Source organism: Heterocephalus glaber, unplaced genomic scaffold, assembly GCF_053883595.1.
Source record: "Heterocephalus glaber isolate CG9 unplaced genomic scaffold, H.glaber_assembly_v1.0 deba00001606, whole genome shotgun sequence".
Taxonomy (NCBI): domain Eukaryota; kingdom Metazoa; phylum Chordata; class Mammalia; order Rodentia; family Bathyergidae; genus Heterocephalus; species Heterocephalus glaber.
Genome location: NW_028258377.1, coordinates 24,851,132 through 24,877,690, shown reverse-complemented (window position 1 = coordinate 24,877,690; position 26,559 = coordinate 24,851,132). Strand labels below are relative to the sequence as shown.

Genomic DNA, 26,559 nt, shown 5'->3' with positions numbered 1-26,559 from the left:
TGGATAAAGAAGATGTGTTTTTTTTTTTATAAAATGGAGTACTACTTGGCCATAAAGAACGATAAACTAGAGACATTTCTAGCTAAATGGATGCGTATTGAGGCCATACTCTTAAGTGAAATATATAGGACACACATATGTAAATACCTAATAGTTTCTCTAGTGTGAGAAACTGAAAGTGTAAATAAGGGTTAAAATGATTAAAATGAATAAGTGAGAATTTGAAATAGAAAGAAAAGGTCCAAAGGGGTAGGGGAAGTGGGAGGGGAAGGGGAAAGGAAAGAAGGGGAAGGAAAAATTATGAGAAAAGAAAAAAAAGGAAATAATGTCTGTGTAAATAGGGAAGGGTGGAGGGGTGAAGGGAGCACAGGTAATGGGGAAAAAATAAGAACCAAGATACATCATGTACAGGTACAAGCACCCAATGATGAATGTAAACGTATTGTATACCTAAAATGTACCAATAAAAGAATTTAAGAAAAAAAAAGAGATCTTATCATATGTTTTAGAAAATAAAATCCAAGAACCAATTTCCTTTTTACTCATATTCCTCATAGATTAATAAGGATAATGTGTCTCTTGAATGAGTTAACATTATAGTGGAACTGAGTATTTATAGTCACCTTTTGTTATGCCCTTTTCTTTTAAAATTTTCTTTTTGAGGTATTTATGTTAATAATTGTTACCTGAATCCCCAATTCTTATTTATCTACTATAGTTGCAGAACTCTACTATAGTTTCAGAGTTATGCAACAAGAATGTCTTGTCTGATTCCTTGGACCAGGTTAGAGAAGGTAAGAATGCCACTGGTGACAGTGTGATATCTAGCAAGTTTCTTCCTCCCTCTGAGCCAGCTTGGTCAATTCTGAAATAGCACCTAAGAGGGTTTCTGAAAAGATTATATAAATAAATATGTGGCATTATGATTACTACTTAGTAGGATATCAACTGATATTTCCAACTTTAGAAACTTGCCTTCCTCAGTTCTATCCTTATGAAAAATGAAAGACTAGGAAAATAGAACCCAGAAGATGAGCAGAGATCAAATTGTCTATACTTTTGGTGGCAATATAAATGAATGTAATATTGGGGGATAAATTGTCTATGATGAAAAGAACAATCTGCCTATCTGCTTTGGTTTGGGTCTGGATGTCCCTCCAAAGCCTCATTTGGTCTGAAGTAGTGAAATCTGGAATGCGTGATGCTGGTGTTAAGGGCTGTGTGATTACTAAACCACTACTCATGAGTAAGTGCTTTAGCCCCGCCCTACTCCGGGCCACCTGGATAAGATAAAAGAGGCAGAAAGAGACTGTTAAGGTTCCTTCTTGCTTTTGCTACCTTGTGCGCACCACGTTGTTTCTCCTCGGTGAGCCCTGTTTGTCATCCCAGCCTTGGATCCAGCCAATTATGGACTGAAACCTCTATGAACTGTAAGCCAAATAAACCCCTTCCCCTTTAACTTTTGGTTCTGGGTATTTTGTCTCAGCAATGAGAGAAAAGTAACTAAGAGTATCATTAGGGCCATCTGCTTCATTTCACCATTATTTATCTCTTTACAGTTTTTGTTTGCCTGATTATACTAGAAGTAAACAAAAAGGTGTTGAATTTGGTAACATTCCCCAAACCTAGATAACTGTAGCCCTTTTCTGCCAAAACATTTCCTGTAACAACCATTCAGTGAAGATATTTTAGTAAAAGCTTCTTACAGAGCAGGAAAAATCTGTGGCTAGGAGGAGAGGCACTGAATGCCCACCCACTAGGATCCTATGTAGGTGGATAATAGCAGCCATTGGCATTCAGTAAGCATATGATAAATAAATGAATGAAAAATAGTGATGCTTTTTAACTTTATAACAACTTTATGAAGTAGGTATTATTGTCCTTATTTTCTTTTAAAATAGAAGCTTCCAGAGGTTTAGTCATCCTTCCAGAATGAGCCGAGTCTGCTTCTGTTTCATTTCTTTGCTTCTCATTCTGGTGTCCTGGAGAAGGAGGTCAGATGAAGGGAGGGGGAGGCAGGGAAAGAAAAAGATTCTAGAGTCCCGGAAGACTGAGAAAGTTAAGACAGGAACACATAAAGTTGCAATGGATTGAAGATGGCAAGCATAGAGTTGCTCTTCAGTTTTTGTTTCACTTTAGGAAAACACTGCACCTTGAAACTTTTTAGTGAATGGAAAACAAATATATTTCAAAGAGCAGTTGATACAAACCTGGGTGTCATAATTCGAAGAAGTTATGCAGACTGAAAATCTCTAAATACAAAAGATGATAAGTATTCCAAACTTATTGGTTGCATTTAAATAAATTTAAAAATGAACGACATAAAGAGTCACAGCCATTTACCCAGAAATGTGGCCCCATTATGTCAGTGTATTCTCAACTACTTGCTAAAAATAATTATATTTCTGCTTTGGTGGGTCAGCTGAGATGAAAAGAAACTGAGCGATTTTCCCAAGATGCCTCAATGAGTAAGCTGAGTTTTGAATTCCATACCAGTAAGTTATAAATTCCTTATCCATTTTTTTTACATTATGTTGTCACACACGAGAGGTGTTGAGCAAAGACCCTTGAAAATAAAGCTCAGAGAATACCACAGTACTATTATTGTTAATCTTGTGGTCTTGGTTTAGTGGTCTTTAATGTCACCTAGGTTTTCAATGTGAGCTTCGAAGCATGTTTGGGAAAGGTCTATAGATGTGTGTCAGAGGAGAGAGGAGGGCAGAGGAAAAAGAAGGGTGAGACTTCTCTTTTAGACCAGACTATCATGCATTGTTAATGTTAATTTTGAGGGGAGCTGGCCAGTGACCCATGCTGTGAAGAGTTCTCAATGAATTGTAGTGAATTTTTGAAGCGACAGTCTCTATTTTGTAATTGTGGGCATTTCATTGAGAAGTACATCATGCATCTCAGCTCTCACATTTTAAATTAAATTTCCTTATTACTTTTTAAGTAGCCTGTCATGGATTATTGAGTATTTACTGTATATTTATACTGTAATTCTATGAAATGACATACAGTAATTGCTTTAGCTACTGCATCTGATGTCTAATTACTATAAATGTGTGTAAAGGAGTAATTAAATGGAAAAAATAAACTTTTCTCTGCTAACTTTTTATTACAGATAGAGCAAAAGATGTTAGTTCTTTCTCTAATTTTCATTAAAAACAAATTCATGTGCAAGCAGAGTGATAAACAAGCCACAGGGTAAACGTAATCTAAGATGTAGCTTAGTCATAAGTTCCAGCTGAGTTTTACTGTAGCTATCAGAAAAGCCTTGAACATAATTGTGAGTTATGAACTCAGGTTGTTCCCTTTTTTAGCCTAAAGTCAAGCCAGGGCTTTCTTTGCACAAGTGTGTTTCTATTCCACTTTACATTTCTAATCCAGAAGACAATTGAACATCTCCAGACATTTTGCATAAAACAATCCCCTAGAAATTTCTGGTCTAGATGACCAGAAAAATAAATCCCATAAAACTGTCACCCAAACAACAACAACAAATAAAAACCAGCAACATTTTTGATAAATAACTTAGTTTGATTTATCAAAGTCCTGTTATTTTTTTTAAATGAGTGGTAAACCAACAGCCTTTCCTCATGAGTTATGCAAATTATTAAGAGCAAGATGATGACAAAATCTGATTATACATACCTGGAGTAAGAGTGGTAGGGATGAAGTTCTATCTTAATATTAAAACTATCAGAACCATATTGGCTAGGAAATATCACATAGCATCACATAGTATTCTTTTCTATAGGAGAAAGAATCACAGTTGGATGGACTTAAAGCAAGATCTGAAATTAAAGACTGCATTATTCCTCACATCCTTCCAAGGGCAGGTGAACACAGAGGGGCATTTTCAACCACTGAGATAATAATAAAGACAGACACAAAGAGCCCGTTGCAATCTTGCTGCTATGAAGTTTAAGTTGATCCAATCTTTCTCTGACCTTTTGAATTGCCAATTGAAAAAACACAAATGGCCTTCAGCTGAGAAGCAACTCAGCAAGAGCTCTAGACAACCTGTGGTCATTCCCTTGAGCAAGAAGTTTGAAAAAGGACCATAACTGTATTCCACTTTGCATAAATGGAGTTTTCCCACATCGTATTCAGGGCTGGAGATTTGTTCCTTTAGTGTAAACTAGACTCTAATATTTACCCTTCTTTTAGGTGTGACAGTAATGTTTTGCTGTTGACCCCAGGATGGCAAATCTGACCCTGCTAGGAATCAAGAGTCTTAATTTATTGATCAATTAATATGAAGTTGGCATTTTGTTTCCATTATAAGGGGGTAAAATTCACACTAAAACGTCAAGAGGAGGTGTCCCTTGGCTAAAATAAAGAACTGGAAAAAGGGAGGGAAACACTTCAGATTCTATTGCAGTGCCAGGCCAATTTTTATATTTGTATCAGTACTCGTGAAAGATATTCTATGTATGAAGAGAACAGCTTGTATAGGACCAGGGATTTAGTTCAGTGGCACTGCGCCTACCTCCCAAGAGCAAGGTACTGCATTCAATCCCCGGTACCAAACAAACAAATAAATAAATAATAGAACAGCTTGTAGCAATTCTCATCTCTTGTTACTCTCCCAGTCTTCAATGCTATTGGAGGCATATTCTTGGAGACTCTAGGGCTTTCTGGAACATAGTTTTTAAAATTGATTTTTTTTTTTTTTGGTACCTGGGATCAAACTCGGGTCCTTGAGCTTGCGCAGCAGGTGGCAAAACAACTGAGCTAAATCCCCGGCCCCAAAATTGATTTGTTAGGATTAATTTATTTTAGTTATTTTCTGTTAGTGTGTTCACTCTTTTGTTCAATTAAAAGATTTGTATGTGCCAAGTTCTATGCATCTTTTCTTTAAGAAACCATCATGCTTTCTCTAAGGACATTTGACCCAGAAACTTATCTGTGCCAGAAGGACTTCCTGGGTAATTTGGATGGATAGATTTTTCCACACATCCCTCACCTTCTGCTTTTAATGACACGGTGCTAATGAAATTTGATTTAACAGTTTCGATGTCAAAAGGGACCAGAGAACATTAGAGTAGCCCACAGGGTAGCTCATTGCTCTTTATTGTTTGTTGGAAAACAAGTATTGACCTTGAAGTCTTAAAACTGGAATTGAATGAACTTATCTTCATCTCAAGAAAAATACTTTTGATAAATGATAATATAATAATGACATATATGTCATACTTACTTGTATTTTTTGTTTGTTTTGTTGTTTTTGAGACAGGGTCTTGCTATGTAGCCCAGGCTAGTCTTGAACTCACTGTGTAGCCCAGGCTGGCCTCAAACTCAGGGTGATCCTCCTGCCTTAGCCTCCCAAGTTCTGGGATTACAGGTGTGTGCCACCATGCCTGACTCTTTGTACTGTTCTTGACATGTATTTGAGTTAAATATTATTGGTGTTATTTTATAGATGAGTGATGTGAAACACAGAATAATTAAATAACTTATACAGCATCATACAGTGATAGCAAGTGACAGCAATGCAACCTAAAAACAAGCAGATAAACTACACATTGTCTGTTAGCTCTGAAAATCTGATGTAGCAAAATGAGTGACTTTGTAGAAGGAGATTTGAGGTAGATAAAGTGCTGGCTACAGATTCAAATGAAATGGAGAAGTGGGAATGAGGTTGCTTTGCCCCTTCCCTCCTCTGACCATCACGTTGTTTGACAAATCCCCATAAAAACATGTTAAAACCAAAAATTCTCCATGTAAATTGAAATTGAACTTCCACCATGAATAAATTGTTAGGCATTTCAATTTAGGATAAACTGGTTAATTATTTCGATCCATGTCAGCCAACATTATCGATCACATACATTGCTAGGATCTGTGTGTGTGTGTGTGTCAGAGTTTGGATGCTCCACAGACACACTTATGATGAAATTATCCAAGCTTAAAATCAAAGCTTTTAACAATTACAAGAACTTACACAGGTCTAGTTAATAAGTGCATATGACTAAAGAGGAAACGTGCACAAAATATTAGCAGTATGTTATATAATTTGAATAGGGAGGAGTCTCATATTTGCTTAGAGATGATAGTTGATAGGCATGGAGATAAGAGGCTGGGCTTCATGGAGAAGGGGAAATCTAGCTCTGAAAGATGGATCTTGGGGAGTTATACGGCAATATTATCAGAGGTTAGTAATTCTGGGAACAGATAATTTGCATTATTTCATTCTTCGTGCATGTCTCATGTTCTTGTTCTCACTGTGGTTTTATTTTTTCAATGTGCATCAGTCAGAGGTCATTGGTGGAATACAGACTATTAGTTTAACCGTATTGGTTATATGCTCATATTCTGGGACAAAAAAAAGCCTGGAGCAGCAGACTTCAGAGTGGGACTGCAGAGCTGATCAGCAGCAATGCCAAAGGGAACTCTGGTCTGTCCAGGGAGCTCTTTCCCTCTACAGCAGAGAAACTGGGAAAACGTGAAAGCACATGTCTCTACTTTGTCTGTGATCAGAGAATCAAGAAACGGCTCCCAAATGTGTTGGATCCAGAGCCATATCTTGCTTTGAGCAATCTACCTAAGTTAATATGGCTTTTTTTTATATACCAGGGATCGAACTCAGGGCCTTGCAAGACAGGCACAGTATCACTGAGCTAAATCCCCAGCCCAATATTGCTTATCTTATAATCATCTATCTATCTATCTTTCTTTCTTTCTTTCTTTCTTTCTTTCTTTCTTTCTTTCTTTCTTTCTTTCTTTCTTTCTTTCCATATAATCAGGTTCTGTCGTGTTCCACTATGTTTAACACTATTCTATCAGTTACAGAATCTAGTCACATCTGGAACCTTCCATATGTCTGAGAGATTTTTTTTTCAACCTTTGTGGTGTCTGCAGTATAAGAAAAGTCATTAAAAGTAAACTGGAATAGATGTTAAGCAAGCCAGTCTACTCTGTCATTCTGAAATGAAGACGTCTACATAAATCATTAAAATATTTGAAAGAGGGGCTAGTTTTGTACAGTAGCTTGGACAGAATGGGTTTGGGGGAAGCTATAAAGTAGAAATGTCAGGTACCACTGCAGACATTGCAAATTGATCTTTGTGCATTTCCCTCTGAGCTCCATTAAGCAACCACAAAATACTTTTCAACCAGCCTTCCAAAAACCTGCTCCAGTCAAATTTGATACAATAAGAATAATTCTGCTTAGCATTTCTGGCCAAGGACATGGGATATACAAGCCAGATGTAGTCAAATAAGGCACAGAAAAATTGGAAGCATTAGACAAGCTAAAAACCAAGGCATGTCTTCTCACCATTCAACTTGAGGCAAAGCCCAGAAAGAAGAGTTTTGTTTGAATCACAAAAATCATTCATACCTTCCTCAACCAAAAGTAGTATTTCTCATGACTTGGATAGAGTCTTATACAGCATAGAACAAGTGGCATGATGGAGATGGCTCTAGATGGAGAGCATGCATGCATCTCACTTAACTATGCCTACATAATTGCTGGCAGTGAGCTGCATTCCTGCAGTTAGAGCTCATCAGGCAGGCTCCCAGCATCCCAGGACAATGCAAGTGCACTCCATTGAGTCTGTGGAAAAAGCCAGAGTGCTGGCGCTGGGAAACATTTTCAGGCTGTTTTCATTTCAGTTACTAGAGTTGTGTGGACCATGTGGATAATTGTTTGTTTGCTTTTTGTCACATTTGGAATCAATGTAAATAAATTCAATCTGTAAAAGAGAAAGCAAAAGCCCAAAGCACCTGGAGTGTTTTGGTGCAACTCATGAAGCTGAAAGCTTGCTGGCAGCAACAAGGGGGGAAATAACAAATGCCACACTGGTGGGAGTAGGAAAATGGATAGAATGGTCAATCCCTTATGATGAGCTATTCTGCTGTTTTCTTGAAAGATAATAGGTATCCACTAAGGGTCAGTCCCTGGAATTAGAAGGAAAAGATCATTTACATTAGGGATGTTGTTAATTGCACTATGTGACATACAAAATATCTACTTTATAAAAATAAATTGGCATTCTTAATTTGTTCAAGTTGAAGTATATGTACAGACATAGAATGGAGATTCAGGATGAAAGCAATACAAAACAACTCCACTTGTAAGAAAGTGACACAGCTTGTCTGAGACCCACTCTTATACAGGAGGGCCTAGGTCCGAGGTCAGTGGCCTGACTTGGAAGGTCTTATCTTAGAATACCATATGAATAGCATTCACTGAACTGTGTTATGTAAGACTGGAAAGATGGAGTAAAATAATACTTGCCCTAGTTCCTAACAAGGAGATAGAAAGGAAGAGCTTATGTGAGCCCCTTCTCGCTCCTCCTCACCTATGAGGAAATATTCTTTTGGTACTGCTACTGCTTGGTGACTTTTTGGTTCTATCTAGCTTGAGGATTTGGTAAAATTGGAAATTAGGCTAAGCTTCTCTTTATATTCTGTGGCCTTCCATTTTGTTAACCTTTATCCTCTCCATAAAAAGACCACAACCCCTTGGTTCCTTCCTCCTCAGACATAAATTGCCCTCTTACTCCCTGCCTTCACCTCTCATAAAATATACTGTTTTTGGGAAATAGTCAAATATCCTTACAACTTATTCTAAATTGTTAATGCCATTATTTCTTCTACAGAATTCTGTGGTTACAGGAACTATGATTTTAAACATTTTTAACGATTCATAGTCTTATCAGTATTATCAATATTATTTTCCCTCTTTCCTTTCCACAAGAAAGCAAATACTCCATAATTCTAAGATTGCATAAAAAGGTAAGTTACAGACAATGTCTTCTAGGGCACGGTAGTTTAGAGGGAGAAAAAGAGATCAGATGGTCACAGTACAGTGTGGTAAATACACAGTCTGGATTAATTTGAGGTACTAAGAGTGTAGATAAGGAACATGCTTTATGCAAGAGTGTCTTTCAAGAAGTGACATGTGGACTAGATCTTAGACTGGGCCTAGTTAAGGTGATGAAGGGAAGGTTGTTCTGCAGAAAGGACAGAGGCAATTGCTGCAATCCCAGTGTTTCAGTTCAGTCACGACCCAGGGCACCTGTGAAGGCTCAAGGGGGAACTTTAGATTTCAGGTAAGGGCTGGGTCAGAAGGTCTACATCAAGTTGTTGAGATGCCATGGAATGGTTTAGAACAGATTGATTGATGAACACAATTTATTTTACTCTCCTCACGAGAAGGTGCTCATTCTGAAATTCAACCGATCACACACTTTCTTACTGGTGTAAAGACATAGCTCTTTTTATGGAGCAACTGGCTTCACTAGACCCAAAAGAAAAGTTGAGGAAAACACATTGAAAAATCATCTCAGGAAATTGCTTCAGAAATCCAAGTAGCTTAAGTATGTTTTTAAACTTGTTAGATCTGAAAGAAATAAGATTCCATAGGAGAATTTTTGGTTTGAAACTGAATCTTTGAAGTTTTTATATGAGACCAAGAAAAGAAGGATACACATGAATAATATCTGTATACCTACTTCCAGATTCACTAGATGTCAACATTTTGTTGGTGTTTTTCATCACTCCCTCACTTTGCTTGGTATTGCTGTCTAACTTAAAGCAGTTTGCTCTCAGGAGGCATAAATATCTAGTGATCTGTCTTTTAGTGATGCAAAGATTGATCCTTGGTTCAAATGGCTGTTGCCTAATTCTTCTATTGACAAGCTTCCATCAATCTTATGGCAGCAATGCTTAATTTAGTTATAGCACTAATATTTTGTTAGTGGTTAAAAAACACTAATTTCCTCTTTCTACCATTTTTCTACAATTGTTAACTGAGATTCTCACAGGCAGGTGTACCTTTGCCATCTAGGGTTATTTCAATTAACACAATCACACCTCGGGGAAACCTTATTGGCTACGATACTGCCACTGTGCAAAGCTAGGGTTATTTCATTATTTTGAAAAATCCACAGAAAGTAGCTAGAAAAAGTGTACTGTTTCTTTTAATTACCTTTTTTATTAGAAAAGTGGTTGATGCATTGGCAGTGCTCAAATGTAAACCAGTGAATTTTGTGTTAAGATGGTTTGTAGCGTGTAATTATTCCTTAATTCTCTCTCTGAATTCATCATGAATGCATGGATATTGTACAGTCAATATGTTTCATTCGATTGCAGTCTTTTAATGCTGAAATTGTTCCACTGAAAGCCATTTTCCAGCTGGTTTCTGTGCACCTTTAACATACTTTCTCAGTGCTTGAAATGTTTTTGCTTTTATGCCGCTTATGATTTCCCAGGTTCATCTTTTAAATTCCCTGTCTTAGTGTGGGTTCAGTCTTTTTTTCCTAAGAATTCCTTGTCCCGCTTATTGGCTAGGATATTTTGAGACCTCCTAGGCACAGAGGGTGTTTATTGCTTTTAAGTACTCTATACTACACACAAGCAAACTCTTAAAACTTGTAACTAGCTTTTAGTTTAGCATTTATGTGTGTGTGTGTGTGTGTGTGTTTTCTGTGTTACATAACAATAACTTGTTATTTTTATCACCTCTTTTGCTGTTATTTCATTTAATAGCATGTATCTGTTATAATTCCATATCAATTTATGGAACTTTTCTTCACTTCTTTACAATTTGCTGTTACTCTTTTCTGTGGATAGAGACAGACTATAACTTATAAAGTAAGTTTTCTCTATGTGAATACTTGGTATTATTTTGTCTTTTGCTCTTGCTAGTAATGTCACACTCAATAAAAATGTATATAAATTATTTAAAAATATTTTTTTCTGGTGGAATTTTGGGTAAGAGTCCCAGAGAGAGAATAGTGTTGTCCAATGGTATCTGCGTATAAAATATGATAGATATTTCCAGACTCCCTTCCTTGAGAGTTGTGCCATTTTGTATTCCTACCATCAAAGTATGAGCAAGCACATTTCCCGATATAGCCTCAATTCCAACATATGTTGTCACATAACTAGAAATTTGGAGATCTAATAGATCAGAACTGATGCCTTAGTGAAGATTTAATTGGGCATTTGCTCTTTTATTAAAAATGACTTTGAGCATATTTTTAACCTGTTAAGGGTCATTTATATGTCTTCTTTTTGAAAAATAACTCTCCATATGTGTTAGGGAAATGAAAATTAATAGAGAAGAAGAGAGTAGTATGTTTGAGAGTATGATGCCTTCCAACTTTCAGTGGACACCCTCCCGCTATTCATTTAAATAGGATAAAAGAAGAAATAAGAGACTTTCACTTCCAAGTGGACTTCTAGTTACTAGCCAAAAAATGAAGGCTACCAAAGCCCTGTAGGTTTCTTAAAGAACAAGATCCCCTGGATGAAATTACCCAATATCTCCTTCTTTTTCTTATTCTTATTTATTCCCTTTCATAGAATCATATAATTTGAAAGCAGGATATATTCTTTGAATACTAGTAACATAACATCTGTATTATATACCACGGTGGTGAATAGACCTTTGTTCTCATGATCAGTTTCCTGTCTTTTTCTTTCTTTTTTTTACTAGTATCCCCTCATCCACCTGTTTCTATTGCTGCAAATAATCAGTCTTGATTAGTTTTGCTTGCAGGAAATAAGAAATAGGAAAAATACATGTATTTATTTATTTACTGAGATGGTAATATTTACCATTCATACTCTGTTGCAAATTTTCACCATTAAAAGTGCCATTGCTCCCAAATCTAAAGGCCAGGATATTCCTGCAGTCTTATATTTATCATATCATATAATTTGCCCTTTATTCAAGGTGGGTGGGTCAATGAAATCTACTTTTTGCTTTCAATGCATTGATTATTTTATGCTATTAAATGTCAGGAATAATGAACATCTCACCTTCTTTCAGCTTTAGGAATGTAATAAATATGATGTCATTTAGGTGAACTGAAGAACCATATATTTGGATGTCATTGCAATCTAGGAAATTATGATCTAGTTTGGAGAGTGAGGTATTTCAAGCAAAAATTTGCAATGCTCTACATAAAGTGACAGCTGTTTCAAATGCTGCTTAGTTAACAGAGGCAAATGTAGAGCAATATAAGGGACTACCAACTAGACAAGGTAGGCTAAAGAGGAAACTTCTCTCATTTAAAATATAGCTGCATGGCTTCTTCTCCCTGTGTGAGTCTTAGTTCCTCTTATACTAACAGATATTAAGCAAAGCTTTCACCTTGTAGTATTCTATGAGGCATAAATAAGAAGAGCTTACCATTACCTTGTAGTGAAAGCTTAATAAATGCTGGCCATACCTATTAAGTTAGCTTAAAAAAATGTGGGAGGAGAGACCTGAGAAAAATTGTTGAACTCAGTTATTAGCAAGTCCCAAGTGACTTTCAAAAGGGCAGTTTCCGCCAACTGGAAAAGCAGGAAGGCAAAGTGCAGCAGGTTAAGGGGATAAATAGGCAATGCTTGCCATGGAGAAATCAATAGAGCAGAAATCAATAGAGTCAAGGAAGCTCATCCATTTGTGCTATTGGAGAGTGAAAATGAAATAATAAAGTAAAATGGTAAAATGATAAAACAAATTTTCTCTGGACAGAAAGAATACTGGAAAGAAGAATTCATTTGACAGGAGAGAAGGCATGCAGGTTTGGGTGAGCCTCAGGGCGCTGGGGTTAATGCCATGAGAGCCTTGAGTGAAGAGAAAGAGGCCCATTCTTAACAGAGCAGCACACCATCCAATTTATATCGTGCTGGATCAAGGACATTTTCTTACTAGACAAAGTAGCTTCTCACTATATCTAAAGCTAAAGACCACAGAGAATTATGTGACCCAGACTAAAGGTTGTACCAAGCTGTGACATTAATGAGTTAAGTCACAGGACCTTAAAATGTGTTTAGCTGTCATTTGAACAAATGGTCTTAAGTACAGATTAGGCTGCATATGGTCTGCCTCAGGGAATGTAACTGGGATCAGTGTGCTCATTGAGGATTTCAGTAGGGAAGATCTAAGGATGGCAAGTATCAAATATGACTGTTTGTGCCAATATAGACATATTTAGGCAATAGAGAAATCTATTTTGTTTTAGGCTTCAATACCAAAATTGACCTAGAATATAATATCTTATATTTACAGAAACATTTTTTTTGTTTTATAAAGTTTGAGAAGCTTGGATTATAATTTTTTAAGTCAAAGTCCCATTTTAAAAGCAATTATAAGATGCATTAGCAAGCAGATGTCCATTCTATCAAGGCTGTTGTGATGAGTCAAAGCAAATCTATCATAACAATTGTATTAAATTGTGTAATCTGTTCAGTGAAGCAAGTAAAACATAATGAACATAAACAGTATCCAGAGGGTCATGATTACAGTGATTACAATGAGGGAGTCATAATAGTCTTATATCGCTAAAAATGTGAGGCCCTTGGAATCAGATCATACATATAGTCCCAGTTTATCATTAGGGGAATTTTTGCTAACCTTTTAGATTCTCATTTACTTCACATCTGAGAAGGAAATCATAATCCATAGCCTCTAAGACTTTGAGGTAAATAAGATGAGTACAAAGTTCAAAGCACATTACTTCTTAAGAACTACTTTGCACCACTACTATTATTATTTCAACCACTTTATTTACTTATTTTATATTTTAATATCAACTCGATTTGAAGATAGAATTTCAGTTGTGCACATCTACTTTTGAAAACTGCCTTAGAGTGATGCATCTTGAGGAGAGACATGCTGCCCCTACTAAGTACAAAATCACTTCTATTTCCAGCTCTGGGATGGGTGATGGTTCCTTTGCTTGAGCTCTGTACATTCTGGCTGAACTAGTTGGTTTACATATTTTATATATGTATGCATTTTTATATATCTATACAGAGCTATATATATGTGATAAATATTGATATATAGATCTATATAGATACAAACACATATATAAACAAAAATATATATGTATGTCTATATAAATTTTTATATAAATGAGGTTTTAAAGGAACATATCCAGGGATTGGCACATCAGAACAAAGAGAGCTTTATAACTCCTGTTCATTCACATACTGGAGTTGTGCAATCAGGGAATGGGCCTGGGAATTCCCTTCTGGGTCAAAGTGTTGTTCCTCTTTTTGAACCTATGTGTTTAAACTAACCTCTATTAATACAAAATAGCCATTTTGAGTATCTTGGCTGGTAAAAACAAACAAGATTGGAAACACCTAGGAACTGGACTAATAAATTCAGAATATTTTTTACACCTTCCTGCTTTAAATCAGTATCATGTTTCAATTGTTATAGACTGGTTCAGCTACTGAAAGATTTTTAAAAGTCAAAAGATATGAAACAAGATTTAAAATTTCTTCTAAGTCTCTTTTTGACAATGTCTGGATTTCTAATCGGTGTCCCTTATGTTATAATCAAAGCCAAACCCTTAAATGTTTTTTTTGATTTCCTAAGATGGCTTTGCTGAATTTCCCTGTCTCTCCCATAGATCTTTCCCTTAGAAAAGTCATCTGCTAAACAACATTCCTATGGTGACACGTTGCCAAGCTAAGAACAAAAAATAGTAAATATGAGAGGCATTTTTACTGCTAAAGCCCCAGAAGCAAAATCTTATCTCAAAGTCTGTAACACAAACAAATTAATTTGATTTGCATGTCATTTGAATAGGTTTGTATAGCTTTGGATCATTTCAAGTAAAACTTAGATTAGAAGTGTGACTTAATGTATACTTATAAAAGAAAATATGTTTAAGTAATTTTAAATTTAAAAGAGTTAAGACATGGAAATCTCCAGACCTTTCTTTAAATAAAAAGCACTGTTCTTCTATCACAGTGATAGAATACATTAAAAAAGTGTGTAGCCTAATTCAATAATGTAATACAGGTTGAGTATTTTTTTCTTGAACAGAATAATGTAAATTTGGATCTTAAACAGTGTCATTGATCTGTAACAGTAATGAAAATATTCACCAATCACTGTATGTAGAGTTTAAAATAAGCCAAGGAGGTGGGTGACTGTTGACATACACTGCTTTGTGCTGTGTTTTCCTACATGTTTAATTTATGTAGAGTCCTTTGGGAAATGGTATGGTTGTCAAACACATATTTTTTTTTAGTTCATTGGGACTTTCATTAATATCATTACTGAAGAAAGTAGTGTGATTGTTTTATCAATATTATGTAAAAACAGGCCATCTTTAGTGACAAAAAACCTTTTAATAAATGAATCCTTTATTTTATTTATCTGAAGAATTCTTAGTATTCTATTCAGCCTCAAACTGTTTTTTTCTAACTTTTAAACATCCTTTAAAAAGATCACTTTTTATCACATTCCAGAATGATCTCCACCACCAACAACCCCCCTTCCCCACTGAAAATGAAAGATGCAATATTTCAAATTGCACTATGCCTGGGTAAACAGAACTAAATTTAATAATAACACATTTTCTCTGGACCCTCAATGTACTTCTCCAAAGAGAAAGCACTAGGATGAAGTCAAATCCTCTTTAATGACCTAATCTCAGAAGTCATTGAAGACAGTTGCAAAGTTCTGCCCCCCTTAGAGAGAAGGGAAAATAGACTTCACCTGTCCCTGGAGGAGAGTCAGTATCCCACTGTATGAAATGAATGTATGGTTGAGATATCTATCAGGTCAGTGTTCTTTGGAAAATATAGTCTGTTACCCCAGGGCTCCAGCTTGGTGGGTAAAACCCAAGCTAAATGTAAGCCCTCACTTTGCTCCTTGGCTGTCACTCTTCTATAGTGAACAACTGTCATAATCATACTTGATGACCTTACTTACAGTGTCAAAAAGAACAGTTATGCTACTCTTTAGCTAGTAACTTTGGAAAGTTGTTTGAATTTTCCAAATCTAAATTTTCATACAGTACTACAGTGAGGGAATATATTTAACATGAACAGAAAGCACACTGCTCAATATAGGCTTCCACTTAACTGTTTCATTTTATTTAGTTTTTTGATACTGGGGATCAAACCCAGGACTTTGCCCATGCAAAGCATGGGCTTTAACATTGAGCAATTCTCCCAGCCTCTTATTTTATATGAACAAATCTACTCTGTTTGACCATAAAAAATTACTGTCTTTACAGATAAAAATGGTTGACTGCAGGTAACTGAAGATGACTCAACATGATACATTTTTATGAACAAATCATTAGAAGGTATTCCATTCTGTTAAATTATAAAAAGAGGTTCAGATTGCACAGAAAATATGAAGTACTTCTGATTTGAGATACAGATTACTTATGGACTTAATTGTAGAAAATAAAATAAAATCTTGTTGAGAGAATTGTACATTTGACTTTTCTTCTATTTGTCTTTTAGCTCCCCCAATCCATTTCTAGTATAAAATAATTCATAGTCAATAAGCAAATGATCGCTTCTTCAAATATTATGTTTTTAATTGGAATAAAATTGAGAGTTTATATGTCAGCTGGGTAAAGGGAAATACAAATAATTGCTATATTTTTCTAGTACCTTTTTTTTCTCCCCAAACTTGTTTCCTAGCAGCTTACTATTCTCTTTTATTAAAACTCCTGCCTTCTCTACATTCTTTTTAGCTCTTCCCTTCAATGTAAGATACCAATTGTTACATCAGTTTCCCCTCTCTGGGCATCAAAATTTGAGTTCATATCTTCGGCAGTGACAGATTAGCCATTAATCCATTGTACTTCCCTGGCTCTCTGCCCAGTTTTGTACATTCAGAATGATTCACAGTACTGAAATTTTCTGCATTATTCAGCACTGGCAATCCATCATTTGAGAAAATTACATATCTAATCTCCCATCAGTCCAAATGTGTTTAGATAATGAAGCTTCTCCAAAGCTTTAGTCATCTAAAAACTGTGTTAGAGAAAAGTACATAATTCAGAAAAATCGTAATGAAAACATATTATAAAGGCAGGAAATGTCTTCCTCCTGAATTTTTTTAAGAGCTAGAGAAAGAAACAAAATGTTGTTAATTAATTTGCTTTTTGAAAGAGTAGGAAAACAACAAATAGAAATATGAAAAATAAAAAAACTAAAGGAGAATTTTTAACTTTATTCTTCCTTGATCATTTGGCAAGTATCTGTTTACACTAAAACATTAATTACCTAAAGGGATATTTTTGTTGTTGCATTGATATGGTGATCTATTATCAGTGAATAAGAAAAAAATGCCAAAATAATGACATTGATGCATTTAGAGAAGTTTCATATAGTAGCTCTTGAGGAAGTTTGTCACATCCGTGGTTCTCTTTCCCAACATTCTTTTCCCACTAAGCATTCTCAGTAATTACATTTTTATAGAATCAGAACATTAGTAATTTCAATCATTTATATTTAGAGTTATCATACATTCTAGTTTTCCCAGGATGTTCTGGTTTATACTTGTTGTTTGAGGAGCCTATGTGCTAATTCTCCCCTTTTCATTCTCAAAATTATTCTGGTAGATATAATATACAATAATATATAAAATTTCTATCACTTTAAAAATTAAATTGTTGTCTTTTTGCTTTGGAGTATAGAAATAAAAGAGAAAGAAAGAAAACGAAAGAAAGAAAGAAAGAAAGAAAGAAAGAAAGAAAGAAAGAACAACCAAAGTAGATTAGTTGCCTTCAATTAAATGGGTCTCTGTATTGATAATAGAAGCTTGTAAAGATAAACCTAAGATAGGGAGAGAGAATTTATAATAATATTTTAATAGTTCATCCAGAAATTCTTAATGAAAGAGATGAAACATAATGTGTTAATTCCTTAGGCAATATTAAGATAACAAGAAATTAGTAATGAAAACCACAGTTAAATTATGCACTAAAATCAAAGTCTTCACTCAACACTTTCCTTTCTCTTTCATCTACTGTTAGGTGTTTCTATCATCAGCAAGTGAAATCCAACCTCTACTTGAATTTTACTAACACATAAAGCGCTACTTCTTGTAGGCAAATCTGTTAATATGACTTCCTTGTACTGAGTAGAAATCTACTCCTTGTAACTTTTAGTTATTATACAAATTCTGCATTCTTACCTCTTTCTGTGCAACAGTCTTTAGAATTTTACAGTATTAACTCATATTCTTCAATAATTACTGTCTAGATAAACATCACTTTATGACCCTTTCTTTGTTTCCCATCATTTGTTTATTTTCAGCACACCTGGATAAGATTCAGTTTGTTAATGCTGCTTTAATAATGAGGTGCTTAGATCTGTACCTAGTTCTATGACATTTAGGTGATATGCTTGTTCCCTTCAGGAGGTGAAGTCTGTATGATACATAGAGTTACTACATAGAGCTAATTTCATACTATTATATTCTAGTTTTTCTGCAGAAAATTTCATATTCATTGTTATTCAACATTAATTCTTAGAGACAGTTGCAGCAACATCCCTCTTAGACAAAAGAAGAAATTAAACTCAGGGAAACTAAGTAAATGAATATACTATATTTATATATAATATATGTTTTATATAATATATATTATATATAATATATATTATATATTTATATTTATTGTATTATATATTGTTATATATATTTATTAATTATATAAATATTTAAGTAGAATACAGGGCTTATATCTAGACCTGCCTGATTCCAAAGTCTGACTTAACCAGCCTAAATGTATACCAATATGTTTTGCAGACTGAATATATTATCATTAAGTTCCTTAATACTGTATTTATTGAGGATTGTTTTTTAAAAAGTTTTGTTAGCTTTTAAAAAATTGATTCTGTTTGATCATTTTTGAGACAGGGTCTTGCTCCGCAGTTCCGATAAGCCATGAATTTGTGATCCTCCTGCCTCAGCTTCCAAGTGCTATAAGTATAGTTTGCATCATCACACTCAGCTTTTTGTTGAGCTCTTTGGATGGAAATTCTTACATGTTGGACAACTTTTGCAGCTTTTGATCACCTGGAAATATGTTCAATTTACTGCCATTATCCTTTTCCAAATCATGAACACAGGCAAGAGCACAGGACTGGAGAACAGAGTGACAAGCAGATCACAGCAGATTTCTCTGTGTGTTAGTGTGGATAAACACTTATGTATATGTACTAACTCACATTTCACCAAATTGGCTTGACTTTATCAACATTTTCTTTCAAATTTATTACTTGCAAAAATTTTGGTAAAATGTTCATGCATTATTTCTCCTGAGATGTGATGACTGGACCAGTACTTCTTACATGTACCCCTCCGTGATTCAACTACTACCTGTGGAAAACAACAAGCAAGCAAACCAGCAAACAAACCAGTGAAGCAACCAAATAACTGGCTACAATTGCTTAGTGAAAAGAGAACCAAAAGTCTATGTCATTAGCTACTTATTAATCTTTGGGCAAGTTACTTTATTCTTAAATCTCACATTTCTTGTAAAATCAAGATAAGAAAAATTCCATAGCTAAAAGCATTGGTGCTATGGACTGTAAATGTCTTTGAATATTTTGACCAAACACTTTAAAAGAGATGGTGAATATCTTTCAAAATCAACTTTCTACCAGGATTTTCAAACTTCAAAATGCACCAGCATTATCCAGAGACTTACTAAAACACAGATGGCTGGTAACCCAGAATTTCTGATTAAATAGGTCTGCCAAGAATCATCCTGTCTTACAATTTCTTAACTCTTTTTGATGTTGCTGGCAGGTGCACTGTACTTGGGGAACCACTGGGGAGATGTGGAGAACAGTTATATGTAGACTACGAAGGACAGTGAAAGAAATGGATACCTTGACTAAGATACTGACTGGTGACTGATCAGATAAGGAACAAGAAAGCGTGGCTGTGTGTGGCTCAGTGGCAGAAGCATGCCTAGCTCAAGGCATGTGTCTTGATCCCAACAGCAGGGGCAAGAGGAGGAAGAGGTTTTTGGTTCTAAGTTCAGATTTGAAAGACATGATGCTCAGAGTGTGCAGGACCACCAGAGGACACAGATGACTTTCACAAGGTGGGTATAGCCTTGTGGGGTGATACTGGTCCCATTAAGGACAAGTTTTCTAGCTTTAGAAATAGAAATGTAAGTCAATTCATTTTTCCCCTCTAAATAAGTAGGTATTAATTTGCATAACATAGGCCTTGTGAGGTTATGATTTAGACACAAACTAGCTTTATGCCCTGCCTTTCCTTCATAAAAAATAAAGGGTTGCAGGTACTCATCTTGTGAAACAGAATTGCTCCAACCTCTCATCAATAACAGAATGCAATGGCAGGAGAGGGTGGAAGAATGACCCGATGCTGTAGGTCCTTCTTTCTTGTGGTCAAGAGAGTGAGACCCACCCTCTCTCTCTGAGTGATATCAAGCATAACTGTAGCACTGCAATGGGAGTAGCTCCTGTTGCCAACTCCACTGAACAAAGATCCACTGGAGATTGTATTTATGAAACCAGACTCTACTTCTGTCCTTTTTAGAAGGGATCAGATTTCCCAGATCAAAAGTGTGAATGCATCTCTCTAATATGTGAAAAAAAAATGGAAGAAAAAGGAGACAAGGAGTTGTCAGAGGTTGCATCATGCAAAAGGAAAAACTTATTAGTCAATACGTTTTCAGGACTTTTTGATCATTGCTTTAAGTAGTTCCATAGCTCCTCTCTTCTATTATATAAATAATGAAAAAATTTAACCTTATACTCCAATTCACTTTTTTAGATAGTATTTATATAGACACAATGAATTAAACAGGAATATATTTGAACTCATATGTTGATACATTCTTATATTTTCAGTATTACCTACTTGGTTTTTTTTACTATATTTAGAACTATATTTCTCATTTTAGATATTTTCTTTTTCAAAATATGGAAAGATAAATGCAAACAATAAAGATATCTGTTGTATTCTGAAAAAATTCCTATTTCTTTTAAAGGATTTCCACTGAAATTTCCAGAAAGTCCAGGTGGAGTCTGGAGCAAATATCAGTCCTAATAGAGACTAGTCTAAAGTTTCAACTTGTATAACCACAGATGATTGTATTGTATTGAGATGCTCATCCAGTTGTAACACTTGACGTTTTCATCAATGTTGGGAAACATTTTGATGAAAATAATATTATATAGAAGTCCAAGGTGATGATTACATCAACAATTAATTCCTGCTCTGTCCCACATCCACTGAACCCTTGGATTAAATGATAATATCTGCATAAGCCACAGCTTAAGTGATGCTGGCAAAGCAACTGCCTTTGTTTGTGGTCATGACTAGTGGCATTTTGAAACTCCCAGGAAGGAGGCAGTAGCTGAGCACAGGACAATGTTCGCCAGGGCAGAGTGATTATGGCAATGCTGCTGTCAATTAAAGGACACCAGTTGTAATTTCAAATCCTCTGTGAAATGTGGCTAGTGGGGGTGGAAACTGAGAAATAGAAGAAAAAGGAAAGACCTTAAGTTTTGGTTTGTGGCCATCTTTGGTGATGTCTACTCCTGGCATTCGTAGCTGTTGAGGGATTAGAAACACATTACTCTAATGCAAAAGGTCTTTTGGTAGCAGTGGGCTAGGCATACAGCACCCTCTAGACTCTCAGGAGACATAAAATTCTTTTCAAAAAACTTACATTAAAATTTAGCCATCATAACTTGAAAAACTCACATAAGATACTCGAGGCAAATTTAGGGACATTTATTGGCCTACAATAACTATCTCACTGAGTAGTCACTTGGAAAACAATTTGCAGTAAGGGAAAACTGTCAGTTAATTATTGAAACAAACAAAAACATAGATGTACCATAAAAGGTAGTCAGTGTCATTTTGGTTGGATCATTTTTGATTCTTATTTCTGCCCCTTAGTTTGAACACATGTGTGTGTGTGTGTGAGAGAGAGAGAGATCTATATGAATATATATATGATATCTATACCTGTATTGTATCTGTATGAAATGAGACCAACAATATTGTACAGCTTTGGAAACCATGTGGGTGAAGTGCCTAATAAATTGAATGTCAAAAAGTAGGGACCCAATAAATGAGATGGGGAATGAAGGAATGAAGGAGTAGCAGAAGAAGAGAGAAATTGAGAAATAATATTTATGGCCTAAGTAATGTATTTTTTTAATTTATATATTTATTGGTACATTTTAGGTATACAATACAGTTACATTTATCATTGGGTGTTTGCACCTGGACATGATATATCTTAGTTCTTATTTTTTTCCCCATTACCTGTGTGCCCTTCACCCCCTCCACCCTTCCCTATTTACATCAACTATGTTTCCATTTTTTTTCTTTCTCATAATTTTTCCTTTCCCTTCTGTATTTAAAACAATAAGATAATGTTTTTCTTTCACTTGCTCCAAATCTTTTTCCCAATACTCTGTGAAGACCTAAAGATAACAATGGTTTGAAGATAAATTATCAAGGAGGAAGATAAGTTGAAATTCTGAAGATTACAACACACAATAACTTAGAGAAAATATTGCAGATCAGATCACAAAAAGGACAAAACACATATGGTGAGTCAGAAAATTTAAGGCATAGGAGAATGGCTGGTAACCCTATAGAGCATGAAGAGGTAATTAGCATAAAGAAGACTGAAAACTACAGAGGTCAAAAGATGAAGGAAAGACTATAGATGTAATTAGGAATGCAAAATATAAGCAAGAGAAATGATTTGGGGTAGGAATAATTGAAATGACATAGTAGGAAAAAGTTTTGGCCATGACGTGAAGAATGAATTACAAAAGAACTGGAAAATAGGCAACAACATTTATAAAATAGATTATATCAAAGCCAAAACTCAAAATTAAGATGCATTTGCCATATTATTTAAATCACACTCATAAAAAGAAAAACAATATATTTATTCTAGTCATGGAAAGTTCATTTTTAGTGATAAAAAGCACTTAGAAATTACATGTCTTGAGATTCTAAAAATCTGAATTAGAACTGTTTTATTTTGCTTTTAAACTTTTAAATAGCTATATCTTTAGCTTATATATCTCATCTTTAGCTTATTTCAGTGCTTTCACGTATTATAGTGCTTAAAATTACTACAGAGTGCTGTATATACAAACCCATGTAAATTTTTTAAAAATTTAGAGAATTTTCAAGGATAATTTTAATTATAAGGAGTTTTCAGCACTCTAACTTCAGGCCGTAACCTGGAATAATGTGTGACATGGAATGAGCTCAGAAAATAATAGGCTACTATTTTATGTTTACCTGATTGGACAATTTTAAGTTATGGGTGATTTTGCTTTTGAGATTCTAGGGGTGTAATTCCAATATTATATAAATGTTATTTTAAAAAGAACCACCTTTCCTTATGTTAGTGGTATGATAAAAATATAAAAGTTATCAGGTTGGAGAGCAAACATTATAGAATAGCTCAATGTCACTTACAATGCTGAATTTTAAAAATAATGAACTGAGTGCCCTTAAAAATATAAAGAATAAAGGAATGCAAAAGAAAACAGCTGACATTATAGTTTTATTACATGCATTTGGTCTCCCACCCAAACATTAGAAACCCTGCTTGATCCTGAAATGTACCGTTTAATGCAAATGTATGTCAAAGCAAATTAGTGTAGATGGACATCATTTTCTAAACGAGACTGGCAAAGGGCTGGTTGCTAATCTAGCAAGTTTGAAAACACTAGTTATTTTGCTAGAGCCTGTTGTTTTTGTGTAATTCAGAGACAGTTTAGCATTGATACCCAGTGCTGGCCTTATGTTCTCACATCTGCTGTGTGAAGAAAACATTTTTTCCTTAAAGTAGCATCCACCATGCTAATTGTTTTCAGTTTGAGTTCATGTTAAGCATTAGAAGAATAATTTGTCTTTCAAGGCATGTACATGGGATCATTTGACTATGGCAATGACTTTCTTTTCAATAGGAATTAGAGTTTGTAGCTCTAGGAAATTGAGATCACCTTCCATCTGTAATACTTGTCTATTATATCTAACACAAACTGAATTTATACAACACAAAATGAAGGAACCAAAATGTGAAATACTTCATCAACTGACTTTCCTGTGTACATGACCCCACCATGACTGGTTAGAATGAATTTTATTATTTTGGTGTCATATAGATACCACTACCAAAATACATCAAAGAGATGCCTTTAATCTATATTTGGAACATTTTTAACTACCTCTATTGTTATTTCTTATTTGACACATAAGCTGTTTTGTGTTTTTCTTCATTTGTAAGAGTTTAAGAAGGCTCTCATTATCTTGTAATTGATATCTAGAGAAGGTACTGTGTTCAGAAGCGATAGAAATCTGACTTCATACCTGTGAAATTTGTGGAGACTTTATTACACAGAATATGATCATGTTTGGTAAATATTCCATATACTCTTCAAAAGGAGGTGCATTGTGTCAATATTAGTTATGGTGATCTATATTTTTTCCGTTTGATTTAATTTGTTAATTATGCTGTTCAAGTGTTCAATGTGTCTGTTATCTTTTGTTGTTTTCTCCTTATTTTGTTAGAACAGATTGTTCTAGAAATGTGACTGTTCCTTACCATTCGCTTTCTCTGACTTCCTCCCAGCTATTTTGTTCTTGTTCATATGTATGTTACTTCTTCATGTATGTTAAGGTAACATGACAGTATTATTATTGTGTTGTGCAATCGATGTTCATTTAAATTTATGGATGTTTACTCTGTCTCTTTATGTTGATATATATATATATATGGGATCATTTTCTTCTACCTAAAAATATTCTTTATAGCTTTTTTAAATGTAGGTCTTTGGTTGACAAAATCCCTTTGCTTTAATGCTCTGTCCATTTCTTTTTGTAGGAACATCTTAATTTCACTTTAATTATTTGAAGAGCATTTTCATGTAATGGTAGTCATTTTCTTTCAAGATTTTAAATATGTCACTCATTTGTCTTCTGCTGTATATTCATTTCTTATGAAAAGGCTTCTGTTACTCTTGTTTATATCTTTAAAAACAATGTTTCTTTTTGTTCATGTTTACCATTTTCTATATATTAGATTTCACAGATTTTATTATGATGTGGTAACAGGGATTTTTCTTCATTTTTTCTGCTTAAGCTTCTAGAACTTTTAACAACATAGGCTTAAGGACTTTTTTCATGGCCAGAATTGTTATAAATATTACTTTGTTTCTATTTGTTTTTCTCAAGATTCTGATTATATTACTCAGACATTTACCATGCTCCAATGTCTTTTATTTCTTTTTAAATATTTCCAATTACCTTCTGTATTCGTCAATCTACATATCATCTGTTGACCTGTATTCCAGTTCTTTAACCATCTTTTTCCAATTTTGCTTTTAAAACTATCTTATCAAATTCATGAATTTAGTTCTTCTTTTTCTACCTCACATTTGATTTGGTTCTTTTTATAGATAGTAGGTAAAATTTGTTGGTAAAATTATTTTCATTTTTTCTTTACTATTCACTGTAATATTAAAATCTATATAGTTATGCAAATATTTAAGTCATCTCGAGAGATTTATTTTATTGATCTTTTTCTATTGTTTGTTTGTTGGCCATTTTTCATTAAATAATTACAAAATTATAGAACTTAAATTTTTTTTGTTGTTGTTTTTCTTTTTTTTTCTCGGTACTGGGGATCAAACTCAGGACCTTACACAGGCAGGCATGACGCTACTGGAGCTAAACCCCCAACCCAGAACTTCTGGTTTTTAATCTTTCTAGAAAAGGTTTGCTTTCTTTGTGGCAAGCTACCAAAGCAGGAAAATAGTACTTTGATCCATTTAAGGCTTGAGATTGCTCAAGAGTTGAGTTCACCCTGAGTTCTAGTTGACTTCACTTTTGCCCTTATTGCTAGAGAATGGCCCATCAACGATCCTAATTAAACACCCATACTCTTTCAAGAGCTCCTCCTTTGAGTTCTCTTTTGTCTCTGATGGTGTTCACCTTTCTGTCCTCTTAGCACCCACTTTGGTTTAGCTTATTTGTTTCTTGCTTCATTAATCTTAGAAATCCACAAATTGAATTAAAAGCAATAATAAGTACTAATGTTCTTTCCCCACCTCCAACCACAGATGCAGATGCACAAGAGGGAGGCCAGGCTACCTGCAGTGTGGTTTCTTTCTTTATAAGGTCTTGACCCTTCAAGGTTGTCTGCTTTAGTTGCTCTCTGAGGTTTCAAAACAAAACATTTAAAATTAAGAGTGCATATTTATTTTTTAAATAGCTAAACATTTAAAAAAACTTTTACCAGTGCATATTGGTTATGCAGAATAATAGGCTTCATTGTGGCATAATGCTACATGCATATAATATACTTTGATTATTGGGGGAATTGAAATAATCAGAAAAATCATGTTTATTCTTAATAGAGAGCTACTATTTTAAATCAAGCTACTCTATAGTATCCAGAAGTAGAAATCTCCCAAATACCTCACTAAAATGTAGGCTTGTACAAATTATTTTTAAGTGATAGCATAGAAGTAAAGCTAAAAATGAAAAATGAAGTTGGAAAGAAAAAATGAAATAGAAAATAAATCTTAAAGCTATATTTACAACAGAACTTTGTCCATATTAACTCTTGTCCATCCTATGATGATTATTATGTCACCTTTGTCCACATAAACTTAGCTTTGTGTCATTTCAAGGTAGTATGTGAAAGAGATAAAAAGAGAGCAAATTTCAAATCACTAAAGGATTTCCAGTTTCTAATTTACTAAGTTAAAAAGATAATTTTCACATGCATATAAAGCTAATATGATCAATTCTTA

The 26,559-nt window shown here is 34.5% G+C and overlaps 1 long non-coding RNA gene across 1 annotated transcript; it reads left to right on the top strand.

Moving 5' to 3' along the window:
• Positions 1-793: 793 nt before the first annotated feature.
• On the top strand, positions 794-20,542 carry LOC110345520 (uncharacterized). The gene is made up of 3 exons (XR_002388910.2): positions 794-1,430; positions 15,993-16,064; positions 18,638-20,542. It is a non-coding gene; the product is annotated as an uncharacterized LOC110345520 (long non-coding RNA).
• Positions 20,543-26,559: the final 6,017 nt, after the last annotated feature.